This window comes from Symphalangus syndactylus, chromosome 1 (genome assembly GCF_028878055.3).
Source record: "Symphalangus syndactylus isolate Jambi chromosome 1, NHGRI_mSymSyn1-v2.1_pri, whole genome shotgun sequence".
NCBI lineage: Eukaryota > Metazoa > Chordata > Mammalia > Primates > Hylobatidae > Symphalangus > Symphalangus syndactylus.
The window spans coordinates 143,578,455-143,600,198 of record NC_072423.2 but is presented as its reverse complement, the minus strand read 5'-3'; the positions used below and the strand labels follow the sequence as shown (position 1 = coordinate 143,600,198).

The 21,744-nt window shown below is 42.2% G+C and overlaps 1 protein-coding gene across 3 annotated transcripts in view; it reads right to left on the bottom strand.

The window, feature by feature from the left end:
• The window catches only part of MTUS1 (microtubule associated scaffold protein 1), a 156,961-nt gene that overhangs the window by 130,414 nt on the left and 4,803 nt on the right, over nt 1-21,744 (bottom strand). The window contains exon 1 of one of the 3 annotated variants that reach the window (XM_063613047.1): nt 20,076-20,139. The exons of 1 other annotated variant lie outside the window; for it this stretch is intronic. The gene's annotated coding sequence lies outside the window, so the exon portion shown is untranslated. Of the gene's footprint in view, nt 1-20,075; nt 20,140-21,744 lie in introns of those variants that run through there. One more of the 3 variants, XM_055287028.2, reaches the window with a different exon arrangement.

The window sequence follows — 21,744 nt, the reverse complement described above, 5'->3', positions numbered from 1 at the left end:
GAGAAAAATATCGTACAACCTCCGGCATCCCCCAACTTCAGGCTGCAACATGAGTATCTGAGATCTCAAATGTTAAATCCTCAAATGCAAAGGGTCTACATGACAGCATGCATCACGCCCTACACACCTGCCAGGTGGAAGCTTTTCTAAGCTAGACGGTCACACAGAAAGCAGCCATGTGTACATACGAACAAGTTTCCTAAGTCTGCAAGTTCTTTGTTAAAATCTTCAAAGAAATTCTCACTCTATTAACTTAACTATCATAAGAGACATTATATCATACAAGAGTAAAATTATCATAGTAACCACAGCAAGTACGCTGACAAAGATGTTTTCGATGTAGCTGCTTAGAATAAATTACTAGGACAAACATCTGGACCCATGGCCACCAGACACCAGGCAAACAGAGCTCAGGTACAGTCTCCTGGTGAGGCAGCCTGGCCAACCTGCGTGACCCCAGTGGGGGCCTAAAAATAAAAGTGACCACAAGACACACAGCCCGATACCGAGTCGCATGGCTACGCAGGCATTTCAGAGTGAAGCCAAGGTGCTTAGGTTCCTAGCGGGCCACCAAGCCATTCAGCACCAGCGCTGGTCTCATCTGCAGGCAAAGAATGACACAACTACCTCTTCATGGAACACTCCCAGTCAAAGCCCACTTAATAAGGAGGTCCTTCTGCAGGGTTAAACAAACCTCAGAACGCAGCGTGGTGCTGAATGGTCTTTTCAACTTGCTTGTATTTACAGTCAGCCAACTGCAGATTGAACACAGTCAGGAGAAAAAACCATATAACAATACAAAACACAGTATAACATAACTAGTATAAATGTATTCACATAGCACTTACATTAGGCATTAAAAGTAACCTAGAGATGATTTACAGTCTATAGAAGGATGTGTCGTTCATATGCAAATACTACGATATTTTATATAAGGAGCTTAGGCATTCTCAGATTTTGGTATTGATGGTGGGGGCGGGGGTGATCCTGGTAACAATCCCTGCAGAGACCTACAGACAATACACGGAAGTCTCAGATACGAGGCCAAGCGCAGTCAGGCCTGTAATCCCAGCATTTTGGGAGGCCAAGGAGGGTGGATCACCTGAGCTCAGGAGTTCACCAGCCTGGCCAACATGGTGAAACCCCGTCTCTACCAAAAATACAAAACTTAGCTGGGCATTGTGGCACATGTCTGCAGTCCCAGCTACTTGGGAGGCTGAGGCAGCAGCATCACCTGAACTCGGGAGGTGGAGGTTGTAGTGAGGTGAGATTGCACCACAGCACTCCAGCCTGGGTGACTGAGTGAGACTCTGGTTCAAAAAAAAAAAAAAAAAAAAAAAATGAACCCTCAGATACAAGGCTTACATGAAGTAAGCATTCAATAAATGTTGACTGTAAATTAGATTTTCTTTGCTATTAAACATTACTCATAGGTGACGATGAGTGATATTTAATCACCATTAACAACTATTTTCATATCTAAATACAAATTTAAGGAAATAGATGTGTAATACTCCCTGGACTCTCTCCTCTTTTTAAGACCTAATTGTAATTGTGCTTTTGGAGAGCAATTTCAACAGCTGTAAGACTTGATTTCATGGTCTCTTACTTAAAATGGAAGACCTGGGTGTGGGCTTAACCCACAACAACCCCCTTTCTCTGAACACAGCCCCTCCTACTCACTGAGGTTGAGTTCCACTAAATAAACTAGTGAATTAGCCCTCGTGCAGACACTTTAACAGTATGCAATTTTCCCACCCCCAGCATTTGGATTGGAAACAGGTGGTCAGGGCCGGGCACAGTGGCTCATGCTTGTAATCCCAGCACTTTGGGAGGTCAAGGTGGTTGGATCGCCTGAGGTCATAAGTTCGAGACCAGCCTGGCCAACATGCCAAAACTCCAACTCTACTAAAAGTACAAAAAAAATTAGCCAGACATGGTGGCACACACCTGTAATCCCAGCTACTTGGAGGCTGAGGCAGGAGAATCGCTTGAACCCAGGAGGCAGAGGCTGCAGTGAGCCGAGATCACACCACTGTACTCCAGCTTGGGTGACAGAGTGAGACACTGTCTCAAAAAAAGAAAAAATAAATAAATAAATAAAAAGATGGTCAGGTACAGTGTGTCCCTGGAAGTAAAGAACATAAATCTAGGCGCTGTGCATCAGCCACCTTCTCCACACACCCAGAAGCAGAGAAAGCAAATCTCTACAGAGACATGGATGGGACCAACGTACCAAGAGGCGCAGAAATGAAAAACACAGAGGGTTAGATTGCCTCACTGACTTGGTTCCTGAGAACCTGCCAGACACTAAGTTCTTAGAAGGACTCCATATCCTTATCACACCTATCCAGTTTTTGCCCCTATTTGCTTGAATTTTTATGACTTTCAATTAAGAGTCTCAATAAAACTATTGTCAGAAATTTATTATAGGAAATATTTGAGCAGATTTTCAGTATATTTTCCACATCTGCGAAAACTTAGAAATGATGAAAATGTTGACAAGGAATTAGAAAACCACAGTACAGTAATTCAATAAAATGCAACTATTTATAAATTATGCAGTTTACAAAACCGGGAAAAATATTCTGTGTTTTATGATTTCTGCTATGTAAAATATGTAGAAAAAGCAACACAGGAAAATAAAAACAGATGTGTGTGGGGGTATGGAGCTGTGGGTTACTGATGCCATTTTATTATCTTGTCTGTGTTATTAAACTAGGAAGAAAAATCTAACTGCCGAAAACTTGAAATAACCCAGATGTCCATCACTGGTAGATTATTTTTTTTAACTGTGGTACATTCATCTGATGAAATACCACTCCACAACAGAAAGGTAAACCATTGATACACAAACCACACAGATGTATCTCAAACACATACGCTAAGCAAAAGACGTCACACACAAAAGTCTCCATACTGTATAAGTGCATTTATAAAATATTCCGGAAAGGCAAATCTAAGGGAACAGGATTGGTGTTTGTCTAAGAATGGGCAAAGACTGAAAGGGGCACAAGGAAACTTTAAAATAATGAAAATCTATTTTGTTGATTGTGGTTGGTGGTTGCACAGCTACACGTTTGTCAAAATTCATTGTACTATACACCCAAAAAGTGCAAATTTTGCTATATGTAAATTATACCTCAATAAACCAGACTTAAACAGGAGAGCAGGTGCGGTGCCTCACGCCTGTAATCCCAGCACTTTGGAGGGAAGAGGCAGGCAGATCACTTGAGCCCAGGAGTTCAAGAGCTGTATGCTGAAACCCTGTCTCCACCAAAAAAACACAAAAATTAGCCAGGTGTGATGGTGGGTGCCCGTAGTCCCAGCTACTTGGGAGGCTGAAGTGGGAGGATCATTTGGGCCCTGGAGGGGGAGGTTGCAGTGAGCTGAGATAGCACCACTGCATTCCAGCCTGGCTAGCCAAATAAGAAACTATGTCCAAAAATATATAAAAATAAAAATAAAGAAGACACTGAGCTCAGACACCAAACCAAAGCTACTGAGGCACCTGTAAGGTGTCTGTTTTATAATATTGGATAACATTCATTCATCAAACGTACTGAGTGTCCATCTTATGCCAAATGCTCTGCTATGAGCTAGTACAGAGTAAATAAAACAGACAAAAAAATAGACATAACTACATAAACAAACTACAGGCCACATAGGAAAGCATGGATGCTCTGATTGCTATTATGGGAGTAGGGGTGAGGGAAGGCCTCTCTGAACAAGTCACACAAGCTTAGACCCCAGGAATAAGTAGTAGGTAAGGAGGCAGAGATTGGAAAGGTTTCTAAATATGTCATTATAGCAGTAGTTAACAGCAACTCAACTGTTTCAACATGTAAACGGTGGTTATAGTTTCCTATTTTGCTGTGATAAGGATTAGGGCCTCCTACCTAAGAAGCCCTAGTAAATGAAGGTTTTAAAACAGCCTAAACACAGTGACCAGGAGATGTAATGATGTGTTTTGGATTTCAGGGACCGTCAAGGAGTACGTTCCTCCAATCCTTGTCAATACTTCAAAAATGATCAACACATGTATGTATTTCCCTGAAATGAGGCTGCCCATGGGTAAACTAAAACTCATGTTCTGGTGTTTAAAAGATTTGTTGTATTTGTTCTTACTTCTGGCTGAATTTGCCATGATTTATTTAACAAGGTTTCCTAAAGCTTATCAACATTTCTAAATGATAACTGCACTCACTCACTCTCTCTCTTACCAAAAATTGGACAAAATAGTCCCAGTTTGACAAACCAAAACCTCCTCACACTACGGGAATCAAGCTTGAAGAAGGCCTCGTTCACTTGGCTTAAGAGGCCCTACTCTATCTTGGTTTTCCTCCTAAACTCACAGACTTCTCTTTGGCAAATGCCTCTGAGACATTCTTCTTTGATCAACCTCCAAGGGCTGGAGGGGGGCAGGGGCAGCCCCTTATTCCTTCTCTTCCGTCACTCACGCTTATTTCAAATACACTCCGATAACAATTCCCACATGCTCATCTCTAGCACTGATCTTTCCCCAAAGCTCCAGGTTTGAATTCTCAACTGTCAATGTGACATCTCCATTTACATGTTTAACAGGAATCTGTGACATGGGTTGGATGTGTGTCCCCTCCAAATCTCATGTTGAAATGTGATCCCCAGTGGTGGAGGTGGGGCCTGGTGGGAGGTGACTGGGTTATGGGGGCGGGTCCCTCATGAATGGCTTGGGGCTGTCCACAACAGGGGGTGAGTTCTTGCAACATGTGGTCGTTGAAACTGTGTGGCAGCCGACTCTGGGCACACTTCCTATGGCTTAGCCCTGCTCCACAAGGGACAGCCAAAAAAGAAGTGTGGTACCTCCCTCGTCCCCTTGCTCTTGCTCTTACTATGTGACATGCCAGATCCCTGCTGCCTTCTGCCATGATTGGAAGCTGCCTGAGGCTTCACCAGAAGCATATGCCAGCAACATGCTTCCCGTACAGCCTGCACAACCATAAGCCAATTAAACCTCTTTTCTTTATACATTACCCAGCCTCGGGTATTTCATTCTAGCAATGCAAGAACAGCCTGATACAATCTCAAGCTTCAAGTCTAAAAGGCAACTCTGGGCTTCCAGACTCCTGCCCATTTCCTTCTTGTCCTAGTGTTCCTTGTTTCAGTAAAAGACACCATGAAAGTACCTCAAGCCAAAAACCTAGCAGTCAGCAATAATCTGCCTCTTTCCCTCTCTCCCCAATAGCAACTCCGATAGGCACTGCCTTCAAAATACATTTCAAATGCAACCATTCCTCACCTTCACTATTAACCCTGGCCCAAGCCGCCACTATCTCTCTCTGGGACTACTAACTGGTCAAATCATGAGCCCCTGCCCCCTTACAATACATTCTCAAAACAGCAACCAGAGTCATCCTTCTGAATTGTACTCAGTTCCTGCCATCCTTCAGTCCAAGCCTTCTAATGGCCTCCTATCACACCTAATACAAAAAAGGGACCCAGTGACCTAAGACAATAATTAGCAACAGACTAATCTTTATGCAAAAGGTGACGTGAGGCATCATCAAAGGCAAGGAAGTGCTCACTGCCACGGCAAATCAGATGACACAGCTTACACTTCATGGTCAATCCTGAGGGCCTGTGGAAGAATCTCTGAACATCAATGACACTTCATCCCTAAATCAATAGGTGTTCAAACAGAACTATGTGCCCTTATCTAATCAGATCTCCACAATTACCCCGAAGGCTTCAAGGAATAAGAGCGCGCCTGGTTTTTGACCACTGATTATTTACTTGCACAACGTCTCAAGTGATCTGTTTCCACCTAAAATGGAACAAAGGAGTCTCTAAATGAAATACTACGTTTCAAATATCTCATAGCCAATCAGCAAACACCCACCATTCTGAAAAGATTTTGTCTCAATTTCCAATCAAAGTTTCTTCCAGCCCATATGACTTCGACATACAATTTGTACCATATTGTAACCAAAGACTTATTAGTAAGAATGTTAAATAATCCTCCCCTAAATTTCAACTTAAAATGTGTAGTCTTTGTTTAAATGGCCTGTTGTCTGCAAGTTTTGAAACAAGGCTTCACTTTGTGTTCAAAGGCAGTATAAGGAAACAAGACACGCTACTGTTTCGATTCCTCTGAATGACAGTGATTAACATTAAACACAAGAGTTTCTTACAAATTAGAACTATCCAGAAACATATCCCAGGAAGCCTAGCCTCATAAAAAGAGTAACTTCAATATTTACTTTCATTTCTAAAATTTTTTAAATCAACCACTAAGACTTTAACCTCCCTCTACACAAGCCAAGAAGAAATGCTGGCTCTCCCAGACAGGCACTGGCCACACCTGTCTTTAGACAGCACCCCTTTCCTGCTTGACAGCCTCCTGCCCCCATCATGTGATCAACTTCTGGCATCAGGAAGGCAGCGGTGGCTCTGTGCCATGAGGTCCCTCTTTGTAGGCTGTGGCTATTTTTAGGCTGGCAGCCCCTCTGATTCCTAACTTGGCCCTAGATAATCATGAGGCAGCCTTTAGAGAGAAACCCTTCAGAAGCCAGGCAGGTCCCTGTGGGATTAGCAACACTCCACTGCTAACACAGCAAGTCTTAGGTCCTAAGTGCTATGAAGGCCCTCCAAGAACAGCGCCCTCTAACCCGATGGCCCTCGGTTGGCCAGACCCAAGGCTGGGCTCCCATTTCAAATGGGCAAGTCCGTGGTTTTATGGGGCTAACAAATCAAAGCTGACACAGATATACTACTCATACATGGATTTTAGCCAGGAAATTTAAAACATCTCAATGACAGGATTTATTTTTTCCCTTAAATGTCATGTCCATTCATAACACTGAGATTTCAGATGTGTGTAACAGCTTTGGGAAAAGGTATTGATAAAAATATTCAAAAAAAAAATGTTAGTCACCTTTCAAAAAAAGCACAGCATACCAAGATGATGTAGTAGGTGAAATATTCTCTTGTGCTATTTATGAACATAACCATATACTGTATCATTTCTAATTGGAAAAGCTCTACCAGAAACACTACATACATCTGATGCTAAAACTACATCTTATCTTCTGCTACACCTCTAGGAAAGAAGACTAAAATAACTTGAATTTTAAGAACTACACATTCAAGATAAATATTTGATTGGTTTTTCCATCTCACTATTAAAATGAAGCATAAGACCCTCAAATTAGGTTTAAATGTTTTAACAGTGAAGTTTTATGGGACAGTACAACCAAAAATACAGAGAAAATACATTTATGTATTTCATAACACACCTTTCCGCCAAGGCCATCATGACATCAAAACTGATCCCTCTTCTTTATCCCTAACTTGGATTTTGTAAAGAACTGTAACATCTTTTCTGAACTCACAAGTCTATGGCTGGTTTGATCCCCAGGTTTCTACTGGTAACATTAAATGAAGACCTTATGAAACCTGGCCGGGCATGGTGGCTCACACCTATAATCCCAGCACTTTGGGAGACAGAGGTGGGTGGATCACTTGAGGTCAGGAGTTCGGGACCAGCCTGGCCAACACGGTGAAACCCCATGTTTACTAAAAATACAAAAATTAGCCGGGCGTGGTGGTGGGCGCCTGTAATCCCAGCTACTCAGGAGGCTGAGGCAGGAGAATCACTTAAACCTGGGAGGCGGAGTTTGCAGTGAGCCAAGATCGTGCCATTGCACTCCAACCTGGGCGAAAAGAGTGACATTCTGTCTCAAAACAGACACACACACACACCCTTAAGAATGCAATGAGGATAACATGTTGACCTTTGTATTTGAGAAGGCAACCTGGCTTGACTCTGAGCTACAGCTCCAAGAAATAAAGAGGATTTGCTCACTGGTCCTAGCTCTGACAATAAGCACCTGCCTAGTGAAGTCTCTGGCTGTGAAGGTGAGTGAGGTGTTCTCTCCATTCCATCCACTCTGCAGTTGGAATTTTCCAAACACTGCTACAGGTGGGGGTGTGCCAGGAAAACAAAGGAATACAACATGGACCAGCCAAGTTCCCTCTCTTATCCTCATAAGCAAAACAAAGTCCCAGCGCTCCAGGACTGGCCGCTTTTTGCCTTTCTTAGACGGGAGGGTAGGAAGAGGGAGCATACCAGGCCTTAGAATCTGTCCTCACTAGATATGGAGGAGGAGATGATGTAATTTTTTTTTAAATAAAAAGATATGCAAAGCGCATGCCGTTGTGCTGAGAAGAATGTGGAAATTCACAAGTTGGGCACTGTTTAGCTTTGTATTCCTGTGGCTAATGTGTTCGACTCAGCCTGAGGCTCCATGAAGACGGTCCTTGAGTCTGACTTCCAAGGGTCTGACAGCCTGTTGGTGATGGCCTTTACAATCACTGGTATCTGAAGCTCAAGCAAGACAGACAACAACTAAGGGCCCCCAGCAGTAATTTCTCAAAAAAAATTCAGTAACATGCAGACTCCATCCTTAACGGCAATCTGAGGCTCTGCTGTGGTTAACAAATGCCAGTGACCGAGGCCTGGCCCACCACTCCAATTCCCACAGACCTGTGGGCCCCGATGACATGAAGGTCACTCAGAGCATAAAGGCAGAGAAGAATGCAATGAAGATTTCCACTGAGAGATGGCAGAGAAATGTTCTATCCACACTCATCCAATTGAGATTTGTGGAATTCAACAGCCTCCAAATGCTTTAAAAGCAAATAATTCAGTATCCATTCATGCCTTTCTCCAAAAGATTTCAACTCTGTATAAAGTATTTAATCATAAGTTAAATAAAATCACACCTCTCCTTTTGATACTAACTTCCTATAGCTTAGCTGTTATAGGCAAAATGGCAGTGTGGTTTAACTGAATCCACATTTACAGTTGCGAATACTCCTATTCCCTGCTGCTACATCAATGTAAGATGTTTTAGTTGGCAATCTAAACCCTGCTAATTTTCTTACAACTGTTTTTTTTTTTTGGAGATGGAATTTCACTCTTGTTGCCCAGGCTAGAGTGCAATGTCACCATCTCGGCTCACTGCAACCTCCATCTCCCAGATTGAAGTGATTTTCCAGCTTCAGCCTCTCAGGTAGTTGGGATTACAGGTGCGCACCACCATGCCCAGCTAATTCTGTATTTTTAGTGCAGATGAAGTTTCACCATATTGGCCAGGCTGGTTTCAAACTCCTGATCTCAGGTGATCTGCCTGCCTCAGCCTCCCAAAGTGCTGGGATTACAGGCATGAGCCACCATATTAGAGACTTTCAAGAATGAAATGATCCCTGTGTAATTTTTACTATATTCAGAGTTCCAACTGGCTACAAAAAGAGGAATGTATACAATAGCATGCAGAACAGTATCTGAGAAGTTCTGTGGCTACAGAATGGGGGCATTTCTCACACCACTCTGTCAGCTTCCTTATCCCTGTTACAGAGTGACCTTTTTATAACAAGAAGAACTTTTTTTGTTGTTGACACAGAGTCTTGCTCTATCATCCAGGCTGGAGTACAGTGGCGCAATCTCAGCTCACTGCAACCTCCGCCTCCCAGCTTCAGGAGATTCTCAGGCCTCGGTTGCCTAAGTAGTTGGCATTATAAGTGTGCACCACCATGTCCAGCTAATTTTTGTATTTTTTGTAGAAACGGGGTTTCACCATGTTGGCCAGGCTGGTCTTGAACTCCTGGCCTCAAGTGATTCACCTGCCTCGGCCTCCCAAAGTGCTAGGATTACAGGTGTGATCCACTGCGCCCCACCTATAACAAGAACTTTTATTCATGCAACAAACATTCCTAGGTCCTCTATCACACGCCAGCTTCTTTGCTAGGTGATGGGGACACAGTGCTGAACAGGATGGTCCCAGCCTTCAAAGAGCCTCCAAAGAACCTACAGTTCAGCCAGGAAGACAAAAATGTAGAAGTAAATAATTACAAAAACTGCAAAGGTAGAAGCGACTGGAGGCTAAAGGGACCCAAAGAATAGGCTCCATTGTTACAGATACGGAGAAAACAGTGAAATGTCACTTCCAGAAGAAAATAAAGCTTGAGCTGAGACTAAGGCATAGGCAGGTGAGTGCTTCTCAGCCTTTCAGATTTTATGGACCCGTGACATCCACACTCCAAAACTCTGCAGAGACAGCATGGGAATGTCAGCTTTAATTTTGCCATGAAGGGCACTTCAGACAAAATTTGTACTACTGCCAACACATCATAAAAAGACATTATTTTAATACAAAAAGTGAAGGGGGTACAAAACTGCAGCATAAAGAACATCCCTTTAGTTTAGGTAATATACATTTAGCCTTATGAAAATCTTGGTACATTGTGTTTTTATTCCATCTCACCGTGTTCAAGTCAACATTTTGTCACCAGGCACCCCAGGGTCACAGACGCACATTTGGAACCTGTGATCTCTGTAGATGAGAAAGGCAGTGGTGAGATCTGGAGGGCAGTTTCTCACCTCTGCGAAGATCAAAGCAACAGACCAGGAGAGAAAGAAATACACCAAGGGAAGCATTGAGAGGGCCGATGGATCAGCAAAACCCTAAGGACAGGTACGGTGGGTCATGCCTGTAATCCCAGCACTTTCGGAGGCCAAGGCAAGAGAATCTATTGAACCCAGTTCAAGACCAGCCTGGGGGACACAGTGAGACCCTGTCCCTAAAAAATTTAAAAATTAGCCAGCCGTTGTGGCACATGCCCATAGTCCCAGCTACTCAGGAGGCTGACGCCAGAGGATCACTTGAGCCCAGAAGTTAGAGGCTGCGCTGAGCCACGATTGTGCCAAAGCACTCCAGCCTGGGTGACAGAGCGAGACCCCATCTCTGGAAAAAACAAACAAAAAAAGCAGCCTAGAACACATCAAGGAAGGGTCAGTGTATTCTGATCCTTCTTGCAATGGAAGCCACATCACCAACACACACACAAGCCTAGGACAGAACTACCCAAAGACCAACCCCGATGAGCTGCTTCCGAAGAGGCCAGAGAGGTCTGGAAGGCAGTGCCTGGCACCAGACAGCCCTTACCCGCTGCCATGATGCTAAAAGCTCCTCCAGGACCCAGGCACCATCTCAGGTAAAAGCTCTTCAAGGACCTAGGCACCATCTCAGAAGTGGGTGTGCCGCTGAGGGAGGAGGAAATCCATCCTTCAGAGGAGAGAAGAGCCTCAGATAGGAAGTGTGAACTGACCATACTTAAAATCCTCAAGTAGATATTTACCTGCAAGCGACTGTTTGAAACCAAAAAACAATGAGTTATCTCGAGGTTGCCACATTATATGTTCTCCACAAGTGAGGGGAAATGAGGATGTGTGAGGCAGTTGGGTTATAAAGAAATAAAGTTTCATTTGGGGTCACAATGTGTAAGTGTCCCACCTGCTTCTGTAGTTTAGAGACTGGCTGGGGCTGGAAGAAATGGATCTACCCGAGCGGTATGAAGAAGATGGGTTTCACATTTAATATTAAGAGTTAAGGTGCTATGTTAACAACCAACATTTAACACACTGCAGGGGTAGCACTTTATCACAAGAGACTTTCGCTCAGGCCACAGCACCTCATACACCTCAAACCAGCATATACTGTTTTGTATCATGACTATACATTTCAGAAAGAAAATAAAAGTAGAATTTTTTAAAAAGACTCTTTCCTAGTACACTTGACAAGCATTGTGGAGTGAGGTTGACCTCATTGCTGAAAAGCGATCGGAAGCTTCTAGACATCATAAGGGCTGGTGAGAGAAAGCGCTGTGTAAACACACTGTTTGGCACATCCAAGGACTGACAAGGAGGGGCCACCACTCCCTGACACCCTGTCAATTCCACTGCTCCACTCCAGGCCAGCACAGTGTGTGAGGCCAGGATGAGGAACAGGCCACAGTGTCCACCATGGGTAAAGATAACGACATCAGGGCACAGCTCTTCAAAGTCCACAGTGTTCCCACAGTCGTCCTCCCAGTAGACAGTCCCATGGGACAGACAGGTCACATGACAGTTGTATTCCCCCGTCCCTCCTCCTCTAAGATGCTAAACCTGATGTTTCCAGAAGTTGAGTACCTTGCTCAAAACACAGAGTTAATAAATAGCAGCAATGGACATTAAACTCTACTCCAATGTGTCATCTTGATCTATTTCCACCTTCCTTCTCACAAGAACCAAATCACCTAAACACCTGGTAGGTCTGCACAGCTACGGACCCTATAGCCACTTGATATGAGGAGCATACGTCTATCAACGAGCTCCTAAACTGACTCAGAAACTGCGTGGCCTGTTACAAGCCAAAAATATTCTTGGCCTCATTTTCCTCATGGACAAAAACTGATTCAACAATCCATCTCATAGGGCCGTTTTACAGTGAAATAAAATGTTTGGAAACTTTCTAATACACAGTTGTACATTGCTACTGTTATGCCAACAACCTTGTAAAACAAGCCTTATTATCATCCTCACTTTTCTGATGACCAAAGCTCACTAACTTATTCATCCAGTCAAGAAGACTTTCTAGCTGGACGCAATGGCTCACACTTTAATCCCCTCACTTTGGGAGGCCGAGGCAGGCAGATCACCTGAATCAGGAGTTCAAGACCAGCCTGGCCAACATGGTGAAACCCATCTCTATTAAAAATACAAAAAATTAGCTGGGCGTGGTGGCGGGTGCCTGTAATCCCAGCTACTCGGGAGGCTGAGGCAGGAGAACAGCTTGAACCCAGGAGGCGGAAGTTGCAGTGAGTCGAGATCACGCCACTGCACTACAGCCTGGGCAACAAGAGCAAAACTCCGTCTCAAAAAAAATAAAAAAGACATTCTAGGGTGATGGACACATTCTTTATCTTGATTGGTGTGATGGTTACATCAATGTGTATTTGTCAAAACTCATATAATTGCACACTTAACCAGGTGCACTGCATTTCATGATACTTAATGTTATCTCAAAAATTGTTTCAAAGATCACGTAGTAGTGAACAGCAGTGTGTATTCTGAGACATACTCATGAATTCTTATTGGAATCTACACATTTTTTCCGCATTCTTTTTCTGTAATCTGCTTGCCAACTAATCCTTCCTACCCAACTGAAACCCTTAAATGTTGACGATAGCTCTAGTTACCACTTTTGTCTCTTTACTCAGAATTTCATGTTTTACTGTTACATCCTGAACATACTCATCTAGAACCTTCTACTGAAGTAGGTCTCTGGCCACAACGCAGTAGGGTACAACAGCCACAGACTAAACAACCACCTTGAAAAGCAGGTCAGGAAGGATCATGTGCCAGCTGCCTGCAGCCTAACCCAACAGACTTCTGAGAATCTCAAATATACTTCTCAATCTCAGTCAACATTCCTTCAGCAGTTTATTGAACACAAATAAAGAGCACAATTCTAAATACTCATCCCAGAGGAAGGAACAAAATAAAGTCCTTGCTCTCTTAAATATCACATATTGTAGATGATTTTCAAAATTCCATCAGAAAGTAACCCTTTTCATGAAAATCAGTAAACAAGTACAAGAGGCAAAACAGTAAGTTTCAGGATAGTACTGGGTCCAAAGTATTTACTTTTATACAATGAGCTATTTGTATAGAAGTAAATCATTAAAACCACCATCTGCATCCAGGGCTTATCAAAGGCACTCTCAAAGACTGTACAGTTATGCTAAAGAAATGATTTGATGTACAGACTGTGCATGCTTTTAGTTGTCTTTTTTTTTTTTTTTTTTTTTTTGAGACGGAGTTTCAGTCTTGTTGCCCAGGCTGGAGTGCAATGGCACAATCTCGGCTTACAGCAACCTCCACCTCCCGGGTTCAAGCGATTCTCCTGCCTCAGCCTCCCGAGTAGCTGGGATTACAGGAATAAGCCACCATGCCTGGCTACTTTTATATTTTTAGTAGAGACAGGGCTTCTCCATGTTGGTCAGGCTGGTCTGCAACTCCCAATCTCAGGTCATCTGCCCGCCTTGGCCTCCCAAAGTGCTGGGATTACAGGTGTCAGCCACTGCACCCGGCCGCTTTTAGTTTTTAAATTATATGCAGTTAGTTTTTAAAAGCTACCTAAAAGGTAGCTCAGACTGTTTGAGGGACGTGGGGGTACACTGCGCGGGTAGGGCAGAGTTTACAGCTGAAATATAAAATCTTTACCCCAAAGTGTTTAATGACCATGAACATTTCCTTGTTTAGAAACTTCGGAGTTGTCATCTCTCTCCAAAGTCCACTCGGTGAAAAGGAAATAATTTTCCATTTGAATCATGCCAACACCAAATGGAAAATGTCTTTATGTGTGTGCAGTTACGCAAGTTGGCACCTCACCTTATACCTCTCAATCTTTATTAAACATCGACTTCCTGCACCCTTTTCTTGAAAATGATTACCTATGTTAGGCTTTCTGCTAGCAAGAGTTCTTTAACAGAAAGTGACTGTAAATACACATTTAACTCACAGCAGCAGCCTAACAAGAGCCAACCTCCAAACAGGGCCTACTTATACAGTCCTAACCCTATATATTCCTTAGAAGACAATTTGGAAATAGAGAACTGGTGACTTTTAGGGCTAAAAATCATGACTGATATTCAGCTGAAACGGTGGTTTTGTGAGGGCATTCATCTCTTCCCAGTTCTGACAGTGGCCTCACCTCCTACTTCAGTTTCCATCTGGGATTACCTCCATTTCCTCCACGAATTACCTGCCTCTCTGTAGCTTACAGTAAGGAAACAAAATTCAAGATTTCTACTTTTAAGAAAAGTTTCCACTGGGCACGGTGGCTCACACCTGTAATCCCAGCACTTTGGGAGGTCGAGGCAGGTGGATCACAAGATCAGGAAATCAAGATCATCCTGTCTAACACGGTGAAACCCCGCCTCTAATAAAAATACCAAAAATTAGCCGGACATGATGGCAGACGCCTGTAGTCCCAGCTACTCGGGAGGCTGAGGTAGGAGAACTGCCTGAATCCGGGAGGCGGGGGTTGCCGTGAGCCAAGATCATGCCATTGCACTCGAGCCTGGGTGACAGAGCAAGATTCCATCTCAAAAAAAAAAAAAAAAAAGTTTCAGGACAAAAAATAGTAGTTTCTATCCAGCATATAAGACTTCAGACTGCTAATCTATAAAGTGAGATACAAAAAATCTAACTATTCAAATGACTGTTTCTATAGAGTTCTATTAGGACTTATTGAAAAAAGCAGTCTGAAAGCTATAAAGTCCTGTGTAAGCGGAATTCATGATTGTAATGATCTCTGTCAATTTTTCACTTGTGCTACTAATCTGAATGGCTTACAACATTTAACATTCGGCTTTATGTTCTGTGATTAGAAAATATGAAAATAAACTAATTCTCAGCTATGTCATTTGAAATTTTACATATCAAAACTACTGCATGACTTGGCCTGGCACGGTGGCTCACTCCTATAATCCCAGCAATTTGGGAGGCCAAGGGAGGTGGATCACTTGAGGTCAGGAGTTCGAGACCAGCGTGGCCTACATGGTGAAACTCCATCTGTACTAAAAATACCAAAATTAGCCGGGCATGATGGCACGCAACTGTAATCCCAGCGACCCAGGAGGCTGAGGCAGGAGAATCGCTCGAATCCGGGAGGTGGAGGTTGCAGTGAGCCGGATCGTACCACTGCACTCCAACCTGGGTGACAAGGCAAACTAATGGTAGGGACGGCAGGGGGAACTTTTACCCCATTTCAGCACCAACGTATAGAAAATCCTGGCAATACAAACTTATTACTTCCACTCGCATTAAAACTAGTCAAATAACAGTATCATATTGGGTGTGGGAAATCGACCGGTGCAAGTCCAGTCCCACTTCCATAACTTACTCTCCATAAGACAAAACATTTATCCAAATAGTTCTGGTCCCCAGTCTCCTTCAGTATAAAAGAGAGCACTCATGACCTGCTCTGCCCAACCACAGGGCTGATGTGATCAGTTCTTAATATCATATTTACAATGTGCTTGCCACAAACATAGGGAATTAATATTTCACTATGCTTCAAAGATGAATATACAGAATTGCTTTTATATTTAAATACTGTATATTAATAGTAACATTTTACAATTGAAACTCTAAAATACAAATATTCTGGACTATGTTACCGGTGAAAAATTAGAACAGGGAACCTTAGTACTGTAATATCCACAAGTCCAAGATTAGTTCAAAGTGATGACTCAATTGTCTTTCGAATGTGCTGATTGGTAACAAACAGGCAACACAATTTAAAGACTTTACTTTGATTTTTTTGAAAATACAGTTCAAATGGAATATCAGCAGCTCTCTAGACTTAAACTTTCAAGAAAAACAAGAGGTGACAAAGCTGGAGACTGAGAATAAACAATCTCCAATGTTTGGTACAAATCAATTCCTCCTAAGGAAGAGGGAAAGTTATCAGCCTCCTGAGCCGAGAATTTAACTTCCAAAAGACAGCACCAGCAGATCCAAGCAAAACCTCCAAGGCTAAGCAGCAGAAATTAAATGAAACATCTATCTATGAATCAGAAGATTTAATTTAAAATTAGAGACAAAGGAAGGTTATTAGCACCCACTGATCATTTTCTATATACCTGGCACCTGTGTCAGAATAACCCCAGGAGATAAAGGTACTACCCCCACCTCCCAGCGTCCTGATGAGCCAACTGGGGAGCAAAGGTAATGAAATTTCACCCAAGGTCACATGGCTAATAGGAAAATCTCAGACATGAACCCAATTTTGCCTGTTAAGTCTGTGCACTCTCTATGACATTACTGCACCAAATGTTCTGGATACCCATTACGTTTCTCCAATTCTATAATAAAGTATAACCCCAGGGTTTCATAATGGATGTCATGGTGGGCAAAATCTAGCTAAACGGTGAAATACCTCTATTTATTATTTCAAATTCAATAAAAACAGGAGGAAGGAGAGAAGAAAAGCAGTCCCTAGCACTGAAGGATGGAGGGCTAATCATTCAAGATCAAAACAACTCACAATATATAAGGAGAAAATAGTTTTCATTTGATTATATATCTACAAGGTTATACATATGTAAATGTTCAGCTTAATAAGCTATAACCAGAACTTTCCAACAAAATAGTCTTATCTGCAATATAAAATGGTTTAGGTTTTCTCATAGAAACAGAAATGTAGGATTTTTCTTACCTCCTGTTTCATTAACTGACCCTACCCTTTTAAATTCAAATTAAGAGTAAGTAAATCCCTTTGCACAGGTGCCATTAGCCATTAAAAACACTATAAAGCAACATCAGAAGGCTGGGCATGGTGGCTTACGCCTGTAATCCCAGCACTTTGGGAGGACAAGGTGGGCAGATCGCCTGAGGCCAGAAGATCATCACCAGCCTGGCCAACATGGGGAAATCCTGTCTCTACCAAAAATACAAAAATTATGCAGGCATGGTGGCGCATACCTGTAGTCCCAGGTACTCAGAAGGCTGTGGCATGAGAATTGCTTAAACCTGGGAGGCGGAGGTTGCAGTGAGCCGAGATCACACCACTGCCCTCCAGCCTGTGACAGAGCAAGAGTCTGTTTCAAAAAAAAAAAAAAACTGAAAGCAAAACAATTTTTTAACATTAAACAGAAAATACTTCTTCACAGCATTAAATCAAGTTCCATAACCAGCAAGTCTAGAGAACTATTGAAAAGTTTTACATAAATGCAAAACTACTCTGAAACACAAATCTTATTAGATGTAATGAGAAAGAACAATCCCAGCCTGAAAAGTTATCTGAATTCCTCTTTAAGTTGTACATACATTTTTCTCTAAACAGAAAACAGCCCAAGTCCCTAGTCACGAGAAACTGTCAACTTGCGATTGTCTGCACGAATAGAGAATGTCATAAATCATGAGTGGAATCAATTACATACATGTATTTGCACATGAGTATGCCAGATATTCTGAAACTGACTCTTCATAATAAAATAGTAACTCAGAAGCATCAGGAAACTCAGCCCCTTCCAGCTCTGATGCTCTGCTCCCAAAGCCATGGCCGTTCAGTCGGACACAAGACTGAGGGTGAGCTACCTTCCCTCTGCTTGCTGAGTATGAAACGCTGGATGAGGGGTGAGGGCGAGAGGACAGGGTAAGGAGCAAGGCACAGAAAAGCAATAAGGAAATGAATACCTGTGGTTTAAAAGACCTTCCAGTAGCTGTGACTATCTGACAAAAGAATTTCAAATTCCCATGCCATCAGAGCTCTAGACGATTTATTCCAGACCACATCTGGGAAAAATAATTATAAAAGTAAAAATGTACCAAGCATCCGAAGATTTAGACCCTATCCTTAAGGAGCTTACAAGATGTAGCAAAAAGATACTGGAAAAGGTAACTAAAGATTCTCATTGAGAGAAATTAAGAGATGCCAAAGAGTGCAGTGCTAAGTATTTTCCTTCTTAACCCTTTTGGTGATAAGGAAAAGGGTAAGCACGATTAAGGATAAGGATGCTTTATATAACCAAGAATGTCAATACAACCTATGGGACCAAACTTTGGTCAAGACAGCAGGTGGAATTTTTAACGCAGAGCCCAACGTTAACAATCTGGGAGAATATTTCGAGCAACACAAACACTTACTAACATTTCCAAAACTGCACTTTTCACAATCATTGGGGTTTCTCTGACTCCTCCAAGAAAAGAGGTCTAATTCTTTTTTTAACCTTCTACCTCACAGTGTTTGGCCCATAGAAAGTGCTCAAAAATGGCTGAGGCTGATGAAAACCAAACACAGGCCTGGCACAGTGGCTCACGTCTGTAGTCGCAGCACTTTGGGAGGCCAAGGCGGATGGATCACCTGAGGTCATGAGTTCGAGACCAGCCTGATCAACATGGTGAAACCCTGTCTTTACTAAAAATAAAAAATGAAGACGGGCATAGTGGTGCATGCCTGTAATCCCAGCTACTCAGAAAGCTGAGGAAGGAGAATCGCTTGAACCCAGGAGGCGGAGATTGCAGTGAGCCAAGATCACGCCACGGCACTCCAGCCTGGGCAACAAGAGGAAAACTCTGTCTCAAAAAAAAAGATAAAAGAAAAAAAATCAAACATAATATTGTAACAGCGAAGATTTTTACTCATGCACTATGTATAAATGACTTGGTTCTGTATGTGTGGCCTAGATTGGGGATCTAATACAACATGTGAATTTTTCTTGGTAGCTAGGTCCTGGAATGGCTCAGCCCTTTTAAATCCATTTCTCATTCTCTAATATCCTTCTACCCTATTCTGACCCATCAGCAAGTAGGACTTCTGCAATCCTCACTTCAATTAAAGCCTATTGGCTTAGAGTCACAGTAATAAGCAAATATGGTTCAATTCTGTAATTTGACTAACAACGAAATGATTACAGTGTAGCAGTTTACGGTATAATAAAAAATAAGATTTTAATAGTGCAAGGTAATTTGATCAGAATTCTGGGAAATATGACTCAACCACCCTGACACAGAGGTCAGGGGAAGGGGGTACGTCTATGTTTCAATGTCATATCAGAAACTGCTCATATCTCTGCTGGCTTCTATTTTCGTTCCATAAAGCTAGCCAAGTGAGCTATGTTTTACGAGGACATGCAGTTTCAACTTCATATCATTCACTGCTAACAATCATGCAAAAATCTATAAAATAAACATTAAGGTAATTTCTTGTTTGTCATTGAACACTGCTCAACACCTCCTATGAACTGCTTATCTGAAATAATGTGAAGAAATACTGATTCTTTTCATCCAGATTGGTATATGTGTAAATAATGCCTGAGTTAAATATTACCATGTTTCCAATGTACAAAAAGCATAAAAGATAAGCTAACTACCCAACAGTCAAGACTTAATGAACACTGTCACAAACATTATTTACACAAGAATGTATGTTATGCCTCTTCTTCCTACTCTCCTGATAAGTATGAGTCTTGCCCAAGATTTCCTTCTCAATGTCATTTTAGGACACAAAATGTCCTTAAATGTTTTAGTTGACAGTAAAAGATCAGAATAATTATATTTGATTAGTCTTCAAATTTAAATACTAATTTTCTTTTCTTCTGCATCAACCTTAAATAAGACACAATTTACTTGTAAGGTACACATTTATGCATTTAAAAGAATAAGGTCATTTAATGGTTTAAAAACCTCTTCCAATACATCTTACCTGAAAGACTGATCTGTTCCTAGTCTGTTCTTCCCTTTAGCTGAGTTCACACTGTGTCCTAGCAATAAAGCCTGTAGATTAGAATGAGGGTAAAATGTGTGGTTTTTCTTACTTTTATTTATGTAACTAAAGTGTATACAAGAACATTCTTTTTGTTCTTTTTTACACAGTCTCACTCTGTTGGCCAGGCTGGAGGGCAGTGGTGCGATCTTGGCTCACTGCAACCTCCGCCTCCCAGGTTCAAGTGATTCTCCTGCCTCAGCCTCCCAGGTAGCTGCGATATAAGCGCCCGCCACCACACCAGCTACTTTTATATTTTTAGTAGACATGGGGTTTCACCACGTTAGCCAAGCTGGTCTCAAACTCCTGACCTCAGGTCATCCACCTGCTTTGGCTTCCCAAATTGCTGGGATTACAGGTGTGCGCCACTTAGCCAGGCCCAAGAATATTCTTTTTTTTTTTTTTGGAGACAGAGTCTCACTCTGTTGGCCAGGCTGGAGGGCAGTGGAGCGATCTCGGCTCACTGCAACCTCCACCTCTTGGGATCAAGTGATTCTCCTGCCTCAGCCTCCCGAGTAGCTGGGATTACAGGCGCCCACCACAACACCCAGCTAATTTTTTGTATTTTTAGTAGAGATGGGGTTTCACCATGTTGGCCAGGGTCGTCTAGAACTAGTGACCTAAAGTGATCCACTCGGCTTGGCCTCCCAAAGTGCTGGGATTACAGGCATGAGCCACCACGCCCAGCCCCAAGAACATTCTTAATTTAGATATGGGCCTGCTAGCAAGACTTAAATGCAGTTCATTTTTAAATAAACATATTTTTATTACTCTTCAGTATGGAGCTTAAAGTCTAAGGAAAACCTACGAGCTTGTCAAGCCTCCCCCCTTCCGCTCCACACAACCTCAGTGAAATCTGAAATCAGGGCAATTTCAGGACAAAGTCCACCCCGCAGAGGTGCGGCCTCCTTGCACACTCTTTGCCCTTCCGAACTAGTCTGAGAAACTCAGGACCTGCACTTCATCTTCTTTCACTGCTCAAAAAGATTCTCATCAATGCCACTCCAAAAGTAAACATGTTTCCTCATCAGAAGCTTTAAGTGACCTTAAGACTATCTTTACTTAATTTTACAATTTCAAAATAAAGTTTCTAGGTTAGAATGAAAAGATGTGTAACCAGTGTGCAGACAAGAACATTCTTAATTTAGACATGGGCCTGCTAGCAAGATTTAAATGCAGTTTATCTTTGAAAAAATACATTTTTATTACTTTACAATATACAGTCTGAATTCTAAGCTTTAATGAACAAAGTTATTTTGTAATCGAGATTTTACGCAAATACATCTGGAGTACTTGAACGCTATTTACTTAAGTGAAGCACTTCCAAGTTTGACCTTGTTTACACTCTAAATTTGTTGAGAAAACCCACTCTTTCTTCCTTGATTATATAACATTTACGTATCGGGGCAATCATAAGTTGCCAATCTGCTTCTAGTGTATGAAAAGGAAGTTTTATCTTATGTATCCACATGGCAAAGAGCCTCCAAATTTGTCACCTCCAAAATGGAAGTCTTTTTTACCATTTCTAAGGCCAAGTGAACAAGCAAAAGTCATGATTAATGTCATCATGGAAAACTGCCCCATATCCAAGAGTAATTTCAAAGATTAC